The sequence below is a fragment of the Pyxicephalus adspersus genome, chromosome 12 (assembly GCF_032062135.1).
Source record: "Pyxicephalus adspersus chromosome 12, UCB_Pads_2.0, whole genome shotgun sequence".
Lineage (NCBI taxonomy): Eukaryota > Metazoa > Chordata > Amphibia > Anura > Pyxicephalidae > Pyxicephalus > Pyxicephalus adspersus.
In genome coordinates this window covers 27,801,306-27,815,488 of record NC_092869.1, presented here as the reverse complement: position 1 = coordinate 27,815,488, position 14,183 = coordinate 27,801,306, and the positions used below count along the sequence as shown (strand labels likewise).

General features: G+C 38.2%; 1 protein-coding gene across 3 annotated transcripts in view; it reads right to left on the bottom strand.

The window, feature by feature from the left end:
* The window catches only part of SLC8A3 (solute carrier family 8 member A3), a 199,239-nt gene that overhangs the window by 142,470 nt on the left and 42,586 nt on the right, over nt 1-14,183 (bottom strand). The window lies entirely within an intron of this gene.

The window sequence follows — 14,183 nt, the reverse complement described above, 5'->3', positions numbered from 1 at the left end:
GCACATGATACTGGAGGACAAAAGAAGAAACTCCACGGCATCACTCACTATCATTAAATGAGCAATAAGCCCTTTTTCCCAGCAACGACGTACATTTCTGTTTAGGAAGACAGTGATGTAATGGCAGCAGCAGTTAAATTTAGGTGATAAAGGCCAGATAAATATATAGGTGATCTTTATTTTTTTAATTTTTTTTTTTTTGCTGCTGTGTGATAGTGGAACCAAAATCAGAGTAAATCTTTACAATGGTCCTCCAAACAGCAATAAAAACCTGACAAAATGTTATAATATTCATTTTGCCTGGCCCCCATGCAGCTAGCACCTTGCCAGCTCCACTCGATCACTTGCATATCAGCACTGGTTCAAAAAGAATTTGACAGCTGGGGGCAGTGAGTGATGCTAGTACTGCTCACTGCAGTCCCTATTTGTTCCCAATGGGGCACAGGGAGACACTACATATAGCATCTCCCCAAGCGGCAATGGTTGCTGGCATGAGGTAGTGGTAAATGTACCGCCAGTGTGAACTAGTCCTAAGTGGCAAAAAAAAAACTGGACTTTTTAAGTGCAGTGCTCTCTTGCTTCAAACAACCTATTTTATTTTTGGATAACAGGAATGCTTAACCACCTTGCCGTTAAGCCCGACCTTCGTTCGGGCACAAAAAAATTGCAAGGATGGTTAACCCCGAGATTTTTCCCATCCTTACTTACCTGGTCCCCCTGTGCTCATCCAGCGTCGTTTTCGTATTCCAGCGTCGTCCTCCGTCCAGGGTCGTCCGTCGATCTCCCTCTCCAGCGTCGGGTGCCAGCGGGACCGGTAAGATGCCGGCTGGCATCTTGTGTTCCGCCAGCCGGCATCTTGTGTTCCGCCGCCCGGCGGGACACAAAATGCCGGCCAGCGGGACACAAGATGCCGGCCGGCTTCTTACCTGGTCCCGCTGATCGTCCGACGTCCTTCTCGTTCCAGCGCCGGATGATCTATGAAGGGAGAAGCCGTCCGGCGGAGAAAAAAAAAACCGGACGGCTCCTCCCTGCGTGCGTGATGACGTTGGCGCGTGTGCGGGAAATTCAAATAGAAACTCATTCATTCATTTTGTATTGGATTCAATACAAACTCCTGTATTGAATCCAATACAAAATAACTCAAATAAATACAAAGTGTGTAATTGGTAAATTCAAACTGTCATTTTGTATTGGATTGAATACAAACTCCCGTATCCAATCAAATACAAAATAATTCAAAACAAACCCCAATAAATACAGAATCAAAGTTTTAAAAATTGCCACTTATTCCCTGGATGGCTAGTGTGTAACACTGTGTCTTATCTTACCTTTGCTGATCTTCGCCTAATTTTGACCATTTGCTGCCTGCTTTGACCTCTGCCTGGACTCCGACATCTCTGCCTGCCGCCTGCCCTGACCTCTGCCTGGACTCTGACATCTCCGCCTGCTTTGACCTCTGCTTGGACTCTGACATCTCTGCCTGGACCTGGATATCACCGCCTGCCTGACCCCTGCCATGGCTTCAAGCTTTGTTTATGTAGTCATGTTTAAGCTGATTTTTGTGTTTTTCCTTTAATTTTATTAAAAGTAATTTTTTTTTTTAAATGATTGTGTGTTTCAAACATTTTTTATATTCATAATATCTACTAGAACCCCTGTTCGGACATATTTCTGTAAGTTACAGGTCTACAATTTAAAAAAAAAATTTCATGAAAAATGATGGATCACTTTTGGTACAGAAATCTAGACCTCAGTGTAACGCTCAGGAGGTTAATGGTCAGAACAATAAATAAACAACTGTTTTTCTTTCAATGAAAAAGGAAATCATTTGAATAATTAAGGTCTAGCAGTGTTCCTGCTACACGTTGTCTCCTGTCGACTCAACAGCAAGCAAGTTAGTATCTGTCAGCTGTCAGAGGAACAAGTACACCCAATAGACAGTTTGGAAATAAAAGTGGTGTTAACCCCTCACCACTCCATGCAAAACTTAAAAAAAAACATTTTTAGTTATACTTTAGGTAAAACTTTTCAATATATAGCAGTTAGTAAAATCAAATTTTAGTAGATGTGGCCAGTTTTATGGAGCTTAGCACATTGTTACAAACATTACTTGGTAAAGGTAAATAGATTTACCTTCATAAATAGTATTTTTTTCACATTTAAAAAGGAAATGCAATTAGGCAGCACAAATGTTCAAAGGTCCCCCCTCATACTCTTAGCAATTCCTGTAATCAGAAACAGATGCCTCAGATCAGAAGTTGACCAAGGACTTTGCTTACAAGGGTTTCCCTGAGCTGGCTGGACACATATTGCACATGCATGTGGCAGATGCATAGACGATCTGCCAACAAGATGACGCATGAGTCCATAGATGTAAATGCAGCTGTCTCTCACATGTACAATGCTGTGCCTAGGTCTGCTGGTTTCTGTTCTACTTTTCTATTTACAGTAAGAGTTGGGGGAAGACAACTGGTATCTTAGAACAATATTACATTATTTTGGTTTCACTTTACTATCAACTAGCAAACATTTGCCCATTAGATGGTGTCAAATTTGGTAGCCCCAGTGGTATGAATGCCTTTTCTATTTATTTGTGGCACGGAATATATATATACAGCTTTTTTCGACGTCACACATTCTGCTGCCTTCATCCTTCCTAGGCTTCTCTATGATTTGATACTTCATCATCATTCAAAATTACGATACCTTTTACTTCCTGAGTTTTGTTTTTAATATAACTATAGGATGAAAAATATAACAAGCTGGCAGAGATAAATAAAAATTGTGGTAAAAAATTCCAGGAGGACCGATTAATATTGTGACCTTTAACAGTCATACGACGAGCTGTTCCCACCATTATTTTCTCTGCTTGCTGTGGTAAGCATATCATTTAATCTGTGTCTAAAGCCCACTTTTGTTTTTTATTTTTATATAATTTTTTTGAAATTTTAAAACATCATTTTAAAGTTTTTTCCTATGTGATTTGTTGATGAGGATAACCCCCACATTCTTTTTCACAGACACAACTGAAAAGTCATCAAAATAAATAATAAGGAGATTTTAACATAGTCGGAAAAGTACGGGGTTATCGATAGTTGCAAATATTTTTTGCACGGAAAAGTACGGGGTTAGCGGTTGGGAGGTTAAGGAGCAAGGTTGCACAATGGGAAGACTAAGCACAACACACAAGATCAACTGGCAGAAATTTCAAAGAAGACAAGTGCTTCCAGATATGCTGTCCAAGTTTTCCTGCAGAAGCACAAAGATACAGGCAATGCTGAAGTCTAGTCTAGTCTAGTCTTGGTTGGCCAAGAAAACTCGTGCAACAAATGAAAGACACAATATTTTGACTTCCCCTTACAGTGATAAGATGTTCTTTGACACCATCAGCTGAGACTTGGCAGTAACCAGTGGGACACCAAAAACACCAATCTAAAGTTTGGAGTAATCAGTCAGACATGGTCTTCATGGAACAACCATGGCCACAAAGTCATGCCCTTGATTGCACAATATTTTTGCCTATAACAGAATGCAGCTTGTTTGCTGACAGGCTGGAAAGCAATACATCAGTGAAGGTTGGCAGAATTTATTTTTTAGAACATACTTAAAAAAGTTTTAAAATAAAACATAATAAATAAAGGAGATTGAAATAGATATTAGAAAATAATTTTTTTAAACAAGGAGTGAACAAGGCAGGGAAACACTGCTTTGGTCTGTAACGAAGAACATGTACCAGCCCATGAAATACATAAAGCATAATGACTGAACCACAGTTGGCCAGTGTATAAACATGGAACTATATGAAGGCTAGGTTAAAGAGGTAGCCAACATGTTATTCTGAATAAATAAAACAGAAACATTAAGCATTATGAAATAGACTGCAATCGAGGAAGAGGGTCCAGATGGTGTCTATATTCCACAAATTTAGTGTAAGTCAACCAGTGGTACCAGGTACAGAAGAACAGAATGCTAACGGTACTGTTCATGTCTAAGGCTGCATTTTTTTCAAGATGAAGGGGATATATAATCTTTCCTTATTTCAAGCTAAATCAGGACAATAACCCCAAATCTACAAAATCAAAAAGATTTACATTTAGCAAAACAAAAAGTATAGCACTCACATACCCTTTATCTCAGCATCACAATTTTTGCTTGGAATTACATGTACAGTCAATACAAAAAAAAAAAAAAATGAGATAGCCTATATACATAAAACAACTGTGGTTAGTTCTTGTAAATGTGTCAAACACCTACCGAGTTCCTTAAAAGTAAATGTGATTACGCACTTTGCAGGTTATGCGATAAATAAAAACTATTTCATTATTTTTTAAAGCAGACTCACCTAATATTAACCAGTATTTTTAAAGCGCCATCATATTATGCAGCACTTTACAAAGTCCATTGTCATATCAGTAACTGTCCCTCAAATCACATTCTAATGTCATCGCCATATGTCATTAACATGGTCTGAGGACAATTTTTGAGGGAGAGCCAATTATCATGTTTTTTAAAGATTTGGCAGGATTTCCACGTAGAACATACAAACTCCTTGCACACCCCACAAAAAAGAGTTTCCTTTTTACATAACAGTTATTCACTTAAGTCAAACAAAATCATATATTGTACTTTAAAAAGTGACTGGGAAATATATAAGGTCCCCTCCACCTGCAGCTCTCCCTTTTATCTAAAGCATTACCATAATTATTTTGATCATGATCTGCTATTTATCTCCAGAGTTCCTTTCCACTCTGAAGATAAAGCTAAATTGGCAGCCACAGACAAGTAAGTGGTTTGCACCTTCAAGAAAGGCTATTGACATTCATTCCAACAAGTCAGCTTTCATTGGCTCCAGCCACAAAAGCTCATTGTGAAATCTGATGAAGTGTATTGACCATTTTGGCTTTAAACTGCCAAATTACATTAAAGAAACAAAGTGGTGACTGCATGGACAGAGAATACTGCATTATTAAAAAGGGCAAAAAGACAACATCACCAGACAAAGTATATAAATGAAGTTGAATTAGCTGGAACAGTTTTAATTGTTTCCTTGTTTATGTAAATATTTTGACAATGACCTTTAGATGAAATGTCCACATAAGCTTTCTACTTGTAAAGACTTAAAATCAAAATTTTAGACTTTAAACTTTAGATTTAAAATTTCTAGACTTTAACTTTGATTTTTTTAAAAATAGTTGAAACTAAACTTGTGATTTAATAACTTACAAACTTAGGGGGCCAAACTATGGCTTTTTGTTTCTAATAAAACAATACAGTGCATTTATAAATCTGCTTGCTTCATGAAAATATAGTAGGGACAATTTTTCAAAAGTGTGCCTAAAGAAGTAAACCTGTTTCCACAGAGTGCTAATGTAAAAGTGGCATTTCTGCTGAACACTAATATAAAGGGAGGATTTCACCAAGTGCCAATTAAGGGGAAAGCAATTCTGCTAACTTTTACTACAAAGGGATTAGTCGTGTTGTATGGCAATGACAAGGAGGAAACTTGTTCTACACATTACTGTAAAAGTGACAATAGCAATGAAACAAGATAAAAAAGGGGGGTTATTTGCCTATTAATGACTGTTGAGAATTTTTTTTAACCTAATCAATTGTATTCATTTAGATCAGGCTTCATCTATTTGAGGAAAAAGCAGAAATGTAGCACAGTCATTGAGCATTGTTACTCAGCAGAAACCAGAACATACATATGCAGAAGGCAAACATGGCTGCCTGCACATACATATACTATGCACAGGCATAAGAGACAATTAATTTATAACAGTAGTATCAGTATCACATTCTTGTAATGTAGTACTGCATATGTCAATATACTGAAACATTAAAAAAAATAGATGTATACTATAACAAATTATCAGATGTCAGTTGTCATTCATTTTCTAATTTGGACAAGTGAGAGAACAATATTCCTAAATCATGGATCTATATGTGTTCCAATGGATTTGAGAAAAAAATAGAAAATGCTTAGTAGTCTTAACAGACCTCTAATGTTTTGGGAATGCATGCCCCTCAGACCAAGGTGGATTTTCTATTTGATTGCACATATTGTGGTTATAGAGTTTTGGTAGTAAAAGGAAAACTTACTACAAATACTACTACTACTAATAATAATAATATAGTAATACAATAAATAAAACTTTCTGGTATTGTGGAGAATGTCAAAGCTGTTAGGTATGAACTTTTTTTGGCTGTTTATGAACCCATTGGAGAAACTTTCAACTGCTTCCTGTCTAGGAGATACAATATGGCATTACAGGAAATGCAAAGTAAAAAAACTGTCTCTTTTTGGAAAGTTGTCACTACAACAGGCGTTCACAATGGCGGACTTAGTGATGAGAACCATACCCTTTTTGGGTTTTCTAAAACTCACTCCTTGATCATGGAGAATCTTCCTAGCAGGACACTGATAACAATATAAGCCTGATGATTTTAGAAAACTCAATACCATTGGCCATACCTCAAAAAAAGAGGTTTGTTTTTAGATACAACAGTCTGTCTGTACATACCAAACACACCAATTTATACCTGCAATCAATCATATCCATTACACTGCGCTAAATCAATAAACTGAGTTGACTTTCTGACATTATTGTACTTGTCATTCATGGACAGCCTTGTTCCCCTAAATTGCATGTTTACAATCAAACATTGATAAAATAAATGAAATGCACATCTAAAAGAGCAGGGATGCTCCAGTTTAGCAAAATATCCAACAGCATATAGAGGATTCACCTAAGTTAAAGTACTAGAATGAGTTAGAGTACAAGTGTTTTGGGAAAAAAAGTGAGGAGGGAAAAATAAAAGATTGAGATGCATTGATTTACTATTTACAATGATCCCTTGGTGAGAAAGCCAGGGCATGTGATTTATAAATCAATAGGTTATAGTTGTTCATGGCACCAAGTATTGAAAACCAGCTAGGAGTAAAATTTGCTAATTGTTTTCCCTGCCCACTGAATAAGCATCCCTAATTGTAAAGTGCTCAACTTTTAACTAGAAATTGTTGACTCTTGTTTTCTCATTGAGAATATGTATCACACTCTAGTGAAATCACGCTGCAGCCCTGACAGCTTTATGTACCCTCACAATCAATTGCTGAATCACAAGCAGAATGTAGAGAAAAAAAGTGTGGAGGTTATTAGAGGGAAGAGGAATATTAGAGATAGTGCAGCCTATGGAGCAAATCAAACATATTTTAGAATATTTTAGGCTTTACCTACCCACTTTTACCCTATCATAACCCCTTTACCAATCATGAATGCATTTGTTCTGCCTAAAATCCTTATTCATATTATGCAGGTCAGATGCCAAGACATGGCCCTGGGTTAATCAGTACTGTCCAAATGAAAGCCTGGACACAACAAATTCCCTTTCCTAATGACATTGTTTTGTACCATTATAAAGCAAACAATCCTGATAGTAGTAATCTGATGAAAGGAAAGTTCTGGGTAATGTACAAGGTGTCACAGAGAGCTTTGGGCTGTCCATGTGACATTTCTGATTGGCCCATAACAAGCACATAGTGTGAATTACACGCTTCCCCATACCTGTAATCCTTTGGCTCCCAATGCTGGTGGAAGAGCCAAGGAATACTACTAAATTTATGCAGGCTAAGGCCAAATTACTTTTGCTTTGCTCTTAACAGGAATAGCCCAAGTTTATTTACACAAACAGGTTTTCTGGCATGGTAAAGGGTAGAACTTCCTATAACAACCTATACTGATGCTGGCTTAATTACCATTACATATAATAAGATCCCGGATTTCAACACAATATCAAACTGTATATCATTTACGGTTCAATTATTTGGCAGCCGAACTTTTAGATTCACCTGCAGATTGTCAGTCAGTTTGCTTAACGAGGTCTAAAACGGTCCTTCCTATGTCACCTTCACAAATACCTAACTGGGTCTAAATTACCACTTTATTCATAAGTAAAACAGTTACAGCTCCGAAAAACAATCTGAAACATAGCTATCATTTTTAAATCCAAATATAAAAAAAAGTCCTGGTTGCTGGGCATCAATTGCTGTACAAATAGTTTATCATATATAAACTTGTGACAGTTTCTCACAGCTAAAGTTAAAAAAACAAACTAATAAAACAAAAGCTGTAAAGATTGAGTTCATAATTTGTAAACAGCAATTCAATAAAGCAACACCTGAAATAAACAAAATATTGTAAATTAAAAATAAAGCTAGTTTATCTGCAATGCACAGGACTAGGGGAAGAAAAAAATCCCCTTTTAAACAATATTCACAGAACAGGCACTTCTTGAGAGATTTCCTTTCAAGGTTATCTGTATTTTTGTACAAAGTATATGTATTCTAATTTATGCCCTGATCTAAGCTATTCTACATTTCAGATTCTTGCTAACCAACATTGTAAAGGTTGTGGTCTTGCTGTCTGTCATTTGCAGTATTTGTAGTGCAGCTCCTTAGCCATATCTCCGACTCCTCTCCAGCCACGGGGCTTCACCCTATAGATGTCTTTGGGACTGTTCCGTGAAAACGATGGAAGGGAAGTGTGTGGGTGTTATATTAGCCATATCTTGTGTATAAGCACAGGTGTCCTTTAGTCTTCTATTCCATATAATGTAACAGAATGGTCTACCTCAGGGGTCTGCAACCTGCGGCTCCTCAGCCTCCTTGTTGTGGCTCCCTTCGGCTGCCGCGGGGAGATCTCTGATGGGGGATCCCCTTCCTCCCAAGACACTGCGGAGGAGGGGGATTCCCTATCCGGTGTTCTAATGAAAAAAAATCTACCAGTGAAATAAATCTACTACGGGGCGTGTACAAATGGGTGTGTACAATGACATCCCCCTCCTTAGAACCCCAATTCCTCTGGAATGGGGAGATGTACAAAACCAAAAATGTAGGTGCAAGTGGGGGACACCTGTGACTAACACCCCCTAAAATTTAATTGTTAGGCTATCATCAGAACATAAAGAACTCTGCCCATCAAAAAAATCTACCGTTACACATTGCTGGAGGCACCTGAACCCCAATTTCTCTGGAACAGGAAGGGGGTACAGGTGAACAAAATTAGACGTGCAAGTGGGGGACACCTGTGGCTAACACCTCCTAAAAACTCCACCCATCAAAAAAACCCCTACCCTGTTACACATTGTTGGAGGCTTCTAGCACCTAAACCCCAATTTATCTGAAAACGGGGGTACAGGTGAAAAAAATTTGAGGTGCAAGTACGGGACACCTGTGGCTAACACCTCCTAAAAATTCATAAAAACTCTGCCTATCAAAAAAATCTACCCTGTTACACATTGCTGGAAGCATCTAGCATCTGAACCCTAATTTCTCTGGAACCGCGGGGAGCCGGTAAAGGTGACCAAAATAGAGGTGCAAGTGGGGGACATTCATTTTTTTTTTTATTATTATTATTTTATCATCTTTGACTACATAGAATGTTTCAGTTTTGTGCCAGACCTGTATCCTTTGCCTGCCAGTTACTTGCCCCCGCTATCTGAACTATGCTAACCATCTCCATAAAAAACTATGTGACCTCTCCGGTAACATAAACACGGCTTTCTTGTCCAAGTCCTAATAGACTTGGAACCTTTTAAGCATCTCTGGTGGAAGGGCACGTCTTTAACACTATGCAAATGCCAATATTGATTTTGCACTAGCTGAAATGAGAAGAGCTACAATATGAAATGATGCTTCATATGAGCACAGCAGGAGACCAGTTATTCTACCGAGCGTTCAATTAAGTGTGAAACATGGGTCCCTTTTATCACACAGGGATGGAAGAACCTGATTATTAGAACCCACCTGTCTTTGAAATATACATTTCAAATAATACTCTTACTGATTATTAAAGAACTCAATTTAGAATAAAAAATGCCAGTAATTTTGTATATTACAAGGATATATCCACTTGGTAATTTATAGCTTTGTAGGAAACCTGATAAAGCAGAGGTTTTGTAGGCTGCTACTGCATAGATGCTTCTAAAAAATGCTAGTTTTCTGGTCTTCTCTGGCTTGCACACCAATGACTCAAACTTTTAAAGGCAAAAGTCTAAATAAAAGGTAAACTTTAACCTCCCTAGTGGTTAATTTCCTTCCGGTTTTATATGTCTAATAATTTAAAAAATCTATATATTTAAAAAAAAATACTCATTATATTCATTCTATTATATATACTGTAAAATAAATGTTCTTGAAAACAATGTACTGCTTTTACACATATAAATCCAATGTATTGCATTCAATACAGTTATTTTGTATTGAATGCAAAACAAATGGATTTTGAATTTCCCGCCCTGCCGGCAACGTACACACGCACGGACGTCACCGGGAATGACTCATCGGGTGCAGATGCCGGCCGGAGGAAGAAGAAAGAAGACAGAGATCGCAGCGATGGACGGCACGGGACGCAGGCGGATCAGGTAAGCGCTCTATTTACTAACCTTCCCATAGGTGTACATACCCCGAGTGTGACTCGGGGTTACCACTTTTAGCAACTTTTTTCTACCCTGAGTCACACTCGGGGTTACCTCTAGGGAGGTTAAAGGCTGACAATCCTTAAAGTATGACTAAATCCAAGATTCAAGATCCAAGGTAAAATTGCATTTGCAGCTAACCTGCACTTTGATGTGGTGTGTTTTAGGTTTTTTTTCTGCCATACCATATTATCAGTGGGAATGGGATGACTCCCTGGGCCTTTTTTTTTTTTTTAAGATCTCAAAGGCCAAGAAGGTTGCACTTTCATCAGTGAAGATGGGTGAACAAATAGCAAATGGCTTTGAAGAAATTCATTCCAGGTTTGCTGGATCACCCAGCTTCAATGATGAAAGTGTATCCTCTCCAGTCTTGGAGAGATTTCATAAATCAGGCCCTTGTGTATTCCTGACCCAGCGACAACCCCAACCTTAATATCCTGCTCTCAAAAAGACCTGAAGTTACCCTCAAACATCTCTCCCCTCAGACAACAATAATGCTTGACAGAAGTGTTTAATATACCTAAAGCTGGACTCCAGAAAAAAAACAAAAAACATTCCTTGCAGAGGGGTGTCCTCACACTGGAAGGGCTCAATGCTTCTTTATACCTTGGCAAACCAGATCAAAGAGATTTACTCCATTCCTTCCTCTAGCTCCATCCATGCACAGACAACTCTGCCAGCTGGTCATCTTATTCCACCATGCCTATAACCCAGAGTGGTGGAATCGGGAACAGATGCGATGACTGCAGGTGGAGCATAGCATCGGGTAAAGTAAATCTATTTATTATGGTGCCCTTAGGTTTAACGGAGCATTAAACCTTTGCAGTGTGTGGGGTAGCCCAACAGCAAAGAATGTTATTAGTTTTTCCTGGAGTTCAGCTTAATCAACTCCTTCCTTTACACAAAACTTTAAGTTTAAGAGTTGAGCTTTAATAAATGTTTCTGGATAAACTGATATTCAATGCCAGGGAAGTAAAATAACGTTTAGATAGTGTTTATTCTGTGCCTTTATATATCCTTGTTTTCCTTTTTATGTGTGGTCTCAATGAGTGTTTCTATTAAAAATATTAAATCTTAAAAAGTTTCCAATGCACCTTGAAAATGTAAAAATGTTGGCAGTTTGAGATTTGTGGATACTGTGTTAATGTGACCCTTACACGTGATGACTGAACAATTTAAACAGATCCGGTAGGGCACATATAAATAGTCAGCAAAAATCTGCAGAACAAAATATATTTGTAACAAAGGTAGAGTTGAACTTTAAAGCCTTGATCAAACAGATGAAAGATCAGGCATTTGCTTCACATTTAGGCTTTCCAAACATTTTCCAAAGTCAATGCCTGGTCTGCATAACAAAAGTTAAGTCTTGTACACACATAAATATAACAATGTGTTTACATTGCTTTGCTTGCTTCTAATCTCACCAGCAAGATGTGGCAGCCATTGTCAAATTGTAACATTTGCTAAATGTCTCAAATCAAGTCAATGACAACATGCCTCAAACACTAAATAGATGCACACAGGGCAACCAGGTAATATGAGCTTTTAAATGTGTAACAATGTATTCTAAAAGCTTTAGGCCAGGGTCCGCAAACTTTTTTTTGGCTACTAGGCCATTTTAAGAGATCATGAAGGCACACTAGGCCAGACTCTCTCCCAAGTCCCGCACTGATGGCTGCTCCCCCCACTAGGAAGGCCCCTGAAGGGAAATCCCTCTCCTTCGGAATGCATATGGAGGAGAGGAACGCCCCTGAAAGGAAATGTCCCCTTAACCCGGCGGCGGGTTAGTGTTAACTCTGGCTGCGGTAAACAGGGAAGGGAGTCATAACAAGGAGGCTCAAGAGCCGTCGGTTGGTGACCCCTGCCAGCCGGGATTAGGCCAGATCGACCAGGGGGGCATTAGGCCAGAACTGACTACTGGCTAGGCCATATCTGGCCTAAAGGCCGGAGTTTTCCTACCACTTTAGACAATGCTTTTCAAAAAGCAGGCAAATGCTTTTCGAAACACATAACATGTTTTAACCTCCAAGTCAATTTAAAGTGGGAAATTTAGTGGGGAAAAAATGCTATTGGTTCATCTCTTCTGCAATAAATGCTTCTTACCTACCTGCTGACAAGTACTCTACACTCCTGTCCTGTAACATCTGTTGCTTAGCATACATTATTCGTAAGCCTTGTTGCCAGGATAAATGAACTTCTGTTCACATGGCTGTCATTCTGTTCCATCACCCTGGGTCAGCCAATCAAGAAAGCTGAACCAAACAGAACCGAAGAACCAACCAGTTAAACATTGGAGCGGGGATGAAGAAGCTAGCTAACGTAGCATTTCTGCAGGTGTTGCAGACTTAAACCTAAGAAATATTTGCAGATTTTTCACCATCAACCATGCTATACATTTTCTTGCAGTACAGAATGTTTTAAAATATTCATTTTTTACGGTTTTCTTAGTAAAACCAAAAAAAGATCAAAACTGTGAGAGATAAATTGCTTTACAGAAAACAGCAAGCACAATCATAAATATATTAAATCTAATGTTTACAAATGTATAGCTTTTTTTCAAGCAAAAGTTGAAAATGGAGAGATCTTTCTTTCAGAAACAGAATTATCCGTATTGTTTTCAGTACCATGGACAGGGGACCAGGCAGTCACAGCATGGAAATGTATTTTGCAGCCAACAAAAACCTGCTGCTTTTTGTTTATCACTGCAGATTAACAAGTGGCATTACGTAGCATCCTGCTATGCTGCACGCCTTCTGCTTTTTATTTTATAATGCAGGATAAATATGATATAAAACACAGTGGCATTGTCATATGTTCAGGCTAATTTAATAAAAGACGGGAATGTGCAAATTGGAGCAACTCAAAACTGATTAGAAGTAATCCATCAATGGTCTACCTACAATAAAACTGTAGTGGCTGCTAAAAAATAGTTTAGGAGCACATTATTACTGTTTTTCCATTTGTATGTGGGTGTATATGTGGACCTTGCAATGCACGTTTTATGGAAACTCACACTGTTACTACAGCGCTGCTAATATGTTGGCACTTTATAAATCCTGTTTATCAAAAACAATAAAAAAAATATTACTCTACATTCAGCTACTGGAGTGTGTTGGCTGGTGTGTCACTTCTCATTGAATATTCTGTGCAAGTTCTGGAAAATACACATGCTTTCCTACATTTGTTTTTATATCCTTAGTTCCAGTGGAACCTTAAGAGTCCTTTGCCCAGTCTGTATAAAAGGCCTTGGTTGTAAAACTAAGTAGCTTTGAATCAAAGTAAGGATATTGTCTCTTCTATTCCTAGAAGGCACCAGCCCAGAGGAGATTTACACTTTTTGTCATGGAAGATCTGACTTTAGTAAGCTCAAGAATATGTTTTTGTTGGTAAAACTTTTGCACCTTCCAAATACTAATTTTACAGGAAAGTTTGTTTAAATTACATATCACTTGATGTGCACCTGGATGTTCATTGTTGGGATTAGTACCCTCAATATTAATACACACTACACGCTTGGACTCTCTCTAAGAGAAGGGAATAGATTGCATGAGATGGGGACAGGGCATTATGAGGACAAGGTTGATTTGAAGGAACCTACAATCTTGTTTACGAATGTGCTCATATCACACCATTTAGAGAAATGTAAAACAATAGGTGGGTAGTTTAAAAAGTTCCAGCCCCAAAACTTAATATTTGAGTACACAGCA